Source organism: Carlito syrichta, unplaced genomic scaffold (genome assembly GCF_000164805.1).
Source record: "Carlito syrichta isolate Samal-C Ts95f unplaced genomic scaffold, Tarsius_syrichta-2.0.1 Scaffold303645, whole genome shotgun sequence".
Lineage (NCBI taxonomy): Eukaryota > Metazoa > Chordata > Mammalia > Primates > Tarsiidae > Carlito > Carlito syrichta.
In genome coordinates this window covers 235260-244840 of record NW_007247741.1, presented here as the reverse complement: position 1 = coordinate 244840, position 9581 = coordinate 235260, and positions in this window count along the sequence as shown.

Below are 9581 nucleotides of genomic sequence, written 5' to 3'. Positions count from 1 at the left end.
TCAGGAGGTGCAGCAGAATGGGAGATACTAGTTGGGTAATTTTATCATTACTATGGTGCATGTGGTTAATGGTAAGACATTCTAAGGTTTAGGTGGAAAATAGGAAACTGAAAACTGTGGTTGTACTCAGAACAACTCAGTGACATTTGAAATTATCCATATTCTGAAGGCAATGGGTAGTGACACCACATAGTGAGAGTTTGAGTGTCCACCTTATGATTATTTATATAAAAATACATCTGTATTTTTACCTTTGGTTTGCTCTTTAATTTCTACATGAATGTTACTTATGATTTATTTCCTGAAATATTTAACATTTAAAATTATTTCCTTCAGAACTCTCTTTTATTGGTACCTGCAGCTTTTTGATTTTTTCTAAACCTCAGATTCTGAATCAAGACTAATTCACTTCATTGTTTGCAAACAAAGCAACGGTTTCCCATGAATCCAGAATTAAAATGATCTGGCTATCCTGAAAATATAGCAAAAGTCCACTAAAATGCTTTTATTAAAACAGATGCCAAAATACAAGTCTATTCATATGTTGCCACATAATTTGGAGTTGTTACCTTCCATTCAAGTTTCAAATTGTGTATATAAAGCAGAATCTTTAAGTATGTGCAAAATCCTAGCTGAATATTTTGGAAAGTAGTCCAAACTCATCAAAGATGATTGAGCTGGAGAAAACTGCCTTGATGTTCGTTTTCCACAGATGTACCGAGAATCATTAGTACTAGGTTATGATGAGCTCAAAAACATTTCAACTTTTCAAAATATATACATTACCAGTAATGGCATGCAAATTATAGTAATGGTGGTAAAAAGTTTTAGCACCATCATAATATTCCATTTTAAAGTGAAAACATCTGTGAAATACAGTAACTCATTTTCATCAACTGACTTTGCAAAGAGCATTTCCTTTCCCACAAGAACATCTATTTTGTAATGAGCAACAGCTAAAAAGCAAGTACAATTAATGATACCATCTCCTGTGTTCCTTGTTCCACCGATATCACTATTTCATTTTGCTTCTTTTATTTTTCTTTTATATATAACAGTAAAAAAAATTCATATTGCAGTTTCATATTGGCTTTCAGAGGAAGCAGACCAGAGAGTCATCTCAGCTCACTTCTGTTCAAGGCAATTCAGCTTTTCTTGTTTCGGCAGAACCAGCACTTGTGGATTCACATCTTTGAGGTTAGCTCAGTTCACTGAGAATATGTGTTTTACTTCAAAGGTGCCATAAAACCATACTAGAAGAAGCAGAGTAATCATTTCTCCAGGACAACTTTTTCTATATATAGTCTTTCAAGCCCATATTTATAGAAGTCTTGGATTGTCTGAGTCTTAAACATCTAGAGTTTTCTGCTTCTGGGATACAATTATATTGATAAAAATCAGTGGTTAAATAAAGGATAACATTATCATTCATTATTACTTTTAACAATATTACCCAGATTTTGATTTAGGAATATGTTTATAAATGTATGTAAACATTCATCATTTTATCTTCACAACCAAAGAAAAAGTGTATTTTCAGGATTCTGCTTACACTTTGCCTGTTGAAACACACACCGACACACAAACAAAACACTGTGAGAGGTACATATTCCATACAATGCAAAGATTGCACAAAGTTCACCCCAAAAAGATTGTGACTGAGATGGTTTTGTGAATGCTTGGTTTCTTTTTTCTTCACAAACTGTGATTTTATTGTAAATGAAGGGGGCCCCCAAAATCTCAGAATTTATTCATTAAAAAATTGTGTATTTATTTCTTCATGTTTAAACTTCAGTCACCTTCAAAGTACTCTCTGTTTGATGTAATGCAGTTATGGAGACACTTTTTTCACTGCTCAAAACAGTTTTTGAACTCATCAATTTTGATGCCTTTTAGTGCTTCTGCCATTTCTTGTTTCACCTTTTCTGTATCAGTAAAATGTTTTCCTTTGAGGAATTTTTTTTCTCCTGGGAAGCAAAAATAAAAGTCACTTGGGGCGAGATCGGGTGAATAGGGAGTGTTAGGCACGGGGCGGGGGGAGGTCATGCTGTTTTGGGTCAAAAACTGCTGAACACTCAGCTTGGTATGAGCAGGTGCACTAGCCAAACATCCATCACGAAACGGGCAAACGCGTTGAAAGAATTTCCAAAAGAAAACTCACTGAAGCCTAATGCAGTCTCTCATAACAATGCTGGCTGGCACACTGCTGCCGATGGTTTCCTAGAACACTTAGCTACTGGTGGAACTTATACTACAATGAACCTGATCTCCAAGAAGGTAATTACAGTTCTTGGAGGTCCCCCTTTTATGTTACCCTCCCCAAACTGAAGAAACTACTTTAAAAATAAAAAAAATTATTATTACACACTGTGGTATTGTGAATGGATTTCTGTAGCCTTCTGCTATGATGGAGGATAAAGTGGTACAGTATATTTTTCCTGAATTTTGGCAAAAATAATACCTGGGTATCTGTAATATGCTTTATCTTAAGTACTACAAAAAATGTGGAGTTGAATGAGTGAGAATATTAGAGAAATGACGTTGTGGGAGGGGCAGAGCTTAATATGGCAACCAGACAGGTCCGACTGTGAGAGTCTTTGCAAAAGCAAGTGTCCATAAAGACTCTCTGCATGAGTGGACCTGCCTAGGTAGGAGAGTGAACGTCTGTCTGAGGGGAGACTTGGATTCATGCACCCGATGCCCCCCTCTTAGGGCAACTGCAAGCCCCACCCCCCGCCCTGAGATTGGAGCATAGACTGCAAGATTGTCTGCAGTTGATCCTGGAGATGCTCCTGAGACGAGCCTGCTGAATCCAGCTGATTTTCATTGCCTGGCGCTTGACCCACACCTGTTATAGTGGATCAGCTGGAGCCCGGATCTGATCAGCAGAGAGAGGATGGGGAGAGTCGGAGAGAAGCCCCATATCCAATGAGGAGAGACTGACTGTAGCTATTTTTTCCAGTCTCAGGAACAGACAGAGATCTGTATTGCTCCACCTAGTTCTGCCCGGTTCAGCTCAGCCTCCAACTTGGGACCTAAGGTAATCTGATCCAACCGGGAGAGACAGAAGCCCCTCCCCCATGCTGGATTGGACACAGACATGTCAGACCTGAGTGGCAGACTTGATAGGAAGCAAGCTGGGTGAGTTCAGATTTGATCCACCCTTCTTCCAAAGTAGGCCTGGGGCAACTGACCCAAGCTGTGAGCAGCCCTATCTGCCTGTGCTGAGAGCAGAGGGGAGGGGCTAGAGATCAGAGCTGAAAGGACTTTAGACTTACAGGAACGACCTCAGAGCGAGATTGGTTCTTTGTTTTTATTTTTTGTTGTTTCTTTTTAGTTTATTTCTCTTTATTTCTGTTTTTGACAACATTTTCTTATGTGCTTTGTTTCTGTTATTTTACTGATTTTTTTTTTTCTATTCATTAGACTTCCTGTTTGTGTATGGGGAGAGTATATCAATAGGCAGGTTTTTGTTGTACTGTGTGTTTGTATGATTATCTGTATGTTTTAGGGTTTTTTTACTCTTTTCTTTCTTTGTGTCTCTTTTCATTTGTTAGTTGGTACATCTGTCTGTTTTCCTCGCTTACTCTTCTCTCACTCCACCTTGCTCTTGCCCCCACCCCTTCCTTTTTCCATTATTTTCCTTTTTATTACTTCATTTTGCTTCCAGGGAGCAAACATATACCCTCAATGCATGGACAGATTGTAAGGCAGTGGGAAGTGGGTTCCAGAGTATCCATACACCTGTCGTGGATAATAGGATCTGCAGATAGATTTGGAATCACAGCTCCCCACTCAGTTAAATCTCAAAACAGTAAAAAGTACAGCCCCAAACCCACAGTCCAGCTTCAGAATTGAAAAAGTCCAGAGGATCCCCTAAAGGAAGGATAGGAGACTGAACAAACAGAATTAAAAGCAACTCCACCATCCCTGAACAACAGAATTAAAGAAGAGTGGGGGGAAAAGGTGGGAGGGAAGAAAATATATGCAAATGAAGAAAAACCAAAAGAAGAACATAGGTCTCACACAGACCTCTGGGAGGTTCGACACTGAAAAAACAGACTTTAGAGCACAAACAATGAAGAGCCCCCAGAATGGCTGGTCTCAAACTACAAACCCAGATATCAAGACATTAATAGACAGAATAAAAAGAATTGAGGAGAGACAAGAGGAAAATAGGAAGGAATTGATAACTGAGATAACAGCAGTAAAAAACAATGTGAATGAAATAAATAACAAACTGATAAGCATAGAAAGCAGAATTAGCCAAGCAGAAGAAAGAATCTTAGATCTTGAGGGCCAAAATATAGAACTAAATCAAACTGTCAAAAACAAAGAAAAGCAGTTTAAAAAGACAGAACAAAACCTTCAAGAGATGAGTGATTAATTCAAGAGGCTGAATCTAAGAGTAATTGGACCTCCTGAGGCAGAAAGAGAGACAAAAACTACCCTGGAATAAACATCCCATGAAATTACTTGAGAAAACTTCCCTCATTGCATCAATGATTCAGAGAACCACTGCAAGACAACAAATGAGAAGACCAACTCCTAGACACATAGTAATTTGCGTAACAAAGTAGGTATAAGAAAAATTCTAAAGGCAGCAAGAGAAAAAAATCAGACTACCTACTGGAGAAGACCAATTAGAATAGCAGCATATTTATCTACAGAAACACTTCAGGTTAGGAAAGCTTGGTCCTAATCTTCAAAGTTTTCAAAGATAGAAAATTTCAACCAAGAATAACCTACCCAGCTAGGCTAAGCTTCATCAGTGAGGGAGAATTAAAATTTTTTCCAGCTCTACAAGAAACACTTAAGAAAGTACTAAACACAGAAGAAAGGGAAAAAAGAACTATAACATTCTTCACAAGAGTGCAGGAAAAAGATTGAAAACACACATGAATCAACCCAAAAGCCAAAAGAAACACAACAAACAGAAACAACAACTCTATAAGAACATCATGACTGGTATAAACTCTCGTAATTAGCCTGAAAACGAATGGACTAAATGCAGCAGTGAAAAGATATAGAATGGTAAAATGGATAAAATATCATGAGGCAACAGTATATTGTCTCCAAGAGACTTATCTCACCAGAAAGGAAACTCACAGACTCAAGTAAGAGGATGGGAAGCAAAATTTCAGGTGAACGGAACACAAAAGAAAGCAGGATTTGTGATCTGAATATCAGACAAAATACCCTTTAAGCTATCAAATATTAAAAAGATATAGAAGGTCACTATACAATATAAAAGGTTCAATCCATCAACAAGAAATATCCATTCTAAACATATATGCACCCAACATGGGAGCACCAACTTTCATCAAGCAGCTTCTAGGCAAAAAAAAGAGATTGACTCTAACAATTTCATATTTGGGGACTTTAATACCCTACTCACAACCCTAGACTGATCATCAAGACAAAAAAATCAGCAAGGAGATCCAGAACCTCAATGTGACTCTTCACCAAACGGACTTAATTGATACCTACAGAACATTCCACCTAACGACCACAGAATATGCACTCTACTCATCACCACATAAAAAGTACTCTAAGATCAACCACATCCTTGGCCATAAATCAAGCATAAACAAATTTCATAGGGTTGAAATTCTGCCATGCACCTTCTAAGACCACAGTGAAATAAAAATAAATATCAACACCAACAAAGTTTCCCCAAAACCCTCAAATACATGGACACTAAACAGCATGATGCTAAGCAACTCCTAGGTCAACATGGAAATCAAAACAGAGATTAAAAGATACCTGGAAACAAATGAAAAAGAAGAAACATCTTACCAAAATCTCCTGGATGCCATGAAAGCAGCAGTAAGAGGGGAATTCATATCTACAAACACACATCAAGAAAATGGAAAGATAACAAGTTAACAGCCTAACATGTCACCTAAGGAAACTGGAAAAGCAAGACCACCAAAACCCTAACTTCAGCAGAAGAATCCAGATCACCAAAATAAAAACCTAAATCTGGGATGTAGAAGACAAAAAGATGATACAAAAAAATTGATGAAGCAAAAAGTTGGTTCTTTGAAGGGATAAACAAGATCTATGGTCCCCTAGCTAGACTGACCAAGATAAAGAGAGAAAAAGCCCAAATAAACTCAACCAGAAACACAAAAGATGAAGTCACAATTGACCTTGAAGAAATACAAAAGATTATCAGAAATTACTATGAACACTTGTATGGAAACAAACTTGAAAATCTAAAAGAAATGGAGGACTATCTAACATCACACAACCTCCCCAAGATGAAACAAGAAGAAATTGAGACCCTAAATAGACCAATAACAATCCAGGAAAATGAATATGTCATAAAAAAACTACCTACAAAAAAAAAAAGACCTGGACCAGATGACTTTCCAGCAGAATTCTACAAAACACACAAGGAGAAACTTATGCCACTCCTATTGAAAGTATTCCAGGCGATTAAGAAAGATGGAACTCTCCCCAAGTCATTTTATGAAGCTAGCACCACATTGATACCCAAGCCAGGTAAAGATCCAAAAAAGGAAGAGAACTAGAGGCCAATATCCTTGATGAATATACATGTTAAAATTCTCAACAAGATCTCAGCAAAACAAATTCAACAACACATGTCAAAAATCATCCACCATGACCAAGTAGGCTTCATCGCCAGGTTGCAGGGCTGGTTCAGCATTCATAAGACCATAAACATAATTAAATGCATCAACAGATGTATTAATAACAGATGTATTAATAATCACATGATTATATCATTAGGTGCAGATAAATACTTTTGATAAATCCAGCACCACTTCTTGATAAAAACGCTCAAACATCCAGGCATAGATGGAATGTACCTCAAAATAGTAAGATCCATCTACGAGAAACCCACAGCCAGCATACTGCTAAACAGACAGAAATTGGGCCAGACCATTTCCCCTGAAAATTGGAACAAGACAAGGATGCCAACTCTGACCCCTCCTGTTCAACATAGTTTTGGAAGTTTTAGCTAGAGAAATCAGAGAAGAGAAGGCGATTCTTATTTTGGTGTATCCAAATAAGAAAAGAAGAAATCAAGTTATCCCTCTTTGCAGATAACATAATTCCATACCTTGAAAACCCAAGAGAATCTGTCAAAAATCCCTTTGCACTAATAAAAGACTTTGGCAAAGTCTCAGGGTATAAAATAAAAGCGCAAAAAGACAATCTCATTTCTATACACCAATAATAAACAAACAGAACCCCAAATAAGCACAATTCCATACACAATAGCCAAAAAAAGTATTGAAAAACATTAGCATCTTCCTAACCAGAGACGTGAAAGACCTTTACAATGAAAACTACAAAACACTGCTCAAAGAAATCAAAGATGATACAAAGAAGTGAAAAAATATTCCATGCTCATGAATTGGTTGAATCAACGTTGTTAAGATGCCCTCTCTACCTAAGGCAATCTACAGATTTAACGCAATACCTATCAAATTACCAGCAACATTCTTCTCAGGCCTAGAAACAACAATACAGGAATTCATATGGAAACATAAATAACCACAAGTAGCCAAAACAATCCTAAGTGGGGGGGAGGTATCACATTCCCAGACTTTAAATATTATTATAAAGCTACCATAATCAAAACAGTCTGGTATTGGTACAAAAACAGGCCTAAAGACTGATGAAATAGAATTGACATTCCAGAAGCAAAATCTTGACTTCCCAACTAACTAATCTTTGACAAAGCCTCTACCACCAACCACTGGGGAGAGGAGAACCTCTTCAGTAAATGGTGCTGGGAAAACTGGCTGACCACATCCAGAGATTGAAACAACACCCCTACCCATCCTCATACACAAAAATCAACTCTAAATGGATCAGAGACCCAAACGTAAAACCTCGAACTATAAGAACCTTAGAATATGCAGGAGACACTCTTGTGGAAATTGGAATTGGTAACCAATTCCTGACCAAAACCTGAAGTGTCCATACCATAATAGATAAGATAGACAAATGGGACCTTATCAAACTGACAAGCTTCTGCAAAGCCAAAGAAACCATCAAGACAGCAAGGAGACATTCCACAAACTGGGAAACATATTTGCCAACTCTATGTCTGACAAAGGCCTAACATCTAGGATCTACAAGGAACTCAAACGTGCTGAAAAGAAAAAAACAAATAACCCCTTTACAAAGTGGGCAAAAGGTATGACTATACAGTTCTAAAAATAAGACATATAAGCAGCCAACGGATACATGAAAAAATGTTCAGCCTCACTAGTCATCAAAGAAATTCAAATTAAAACTACACTGGGATGCCACCTAACTCCAAGCAGAATGGCCGTCATCAATAACTCAAAAAATAAGAGTTGCTGGAGAGGATGTGGCAAAAAAGGAACACTTCTACACTGTTGGTGGGAGTGTAAATTAGTACAGCCTCTGTGGAAAACAGTGTAGCAATTCCAAAAAGTTCTAAAAATCGACCTTTCATATGACCCCACAATCCCCCTACTGGGAATATACCCAGAAGAACTCAAATCACTCTATCAAAAAGATACCTGCACACGTATGTTTATCACAGCATTATTCACAATAGCAAGAACATAGAACCAACTATGCTGCCCATGAAAAGAGGACAGGATTAAAAAAAAAAAAAGTGGTACATATACACAATGGAATATTACATAGCCATAAAGAACAAAATCATGAACTTTGCAGCAACCTGGATGGACTTAGAGTCTATAATACTGAGTGATCTTTTACAGAAACAAAGAACCGAGTATTATATGTTCTCACTTATAAGTGTACCTTGAACAACTATGGTAATACTTAAAGAAAAGGATTGATAGTAGCGGGAAACTGCGGGACGTGGGGAAGTGGGATTGTCAGTAGTGGGAATATGCTGGAGGAAGGCGAGGCCACACCTCATCAGCAAGGGTACCTGCACAATGAATGTTTGTATACCTAACCCTGAATTGTACCCCACAATTTAAAAATAAATATTTAAAGGTGAAAAAAAAAAAAGTAATGACGTTGTGGAAATACAGTGGAAGAAATAGTCACCCCTGCCCATGGATCAGAGGCAGCATTCCTTCTTAGAGCATGCTAGATTAGCAGACATTACAAATTTTACCCCTGTTCATGTTACTTCTTATGTTCTGGACATGCTGCCACAAGGACACTTCCACTAAACTTTGAGAAGCAGGAAGATGCTATTACTCTGTATTTTGAGGGTAAAGACATAATGATAAAAATAGTTTCAAAGTCCCAAATTCACTCTGCTCTTTTCTCTAATGCTATAGTTTTGTACTATAAAAAAAATGTGTTTTAAGAAAATCCTTCATTGTATCATGGTTCCCATAAATTTTTAGAGATTGTGTTGAAATGCACCATGACTGGCAGTGTAGTGCCCCAGAAATTTTTCCTTATAAAGTAGGAGACAGAAGAAACTTTCATAGCTTCTGAGTTATAAAATAGATTGCATTAAATGATGCAACAGCTCCATGACCTCCGATATTTTTAAATACCTTAAATATTTGTTAAAAGCGAATACTTAGCCGGGCTCGGTGGCTCAGCCTGTAATCCCGCGCCTTTGGGAGGCTGAGGTG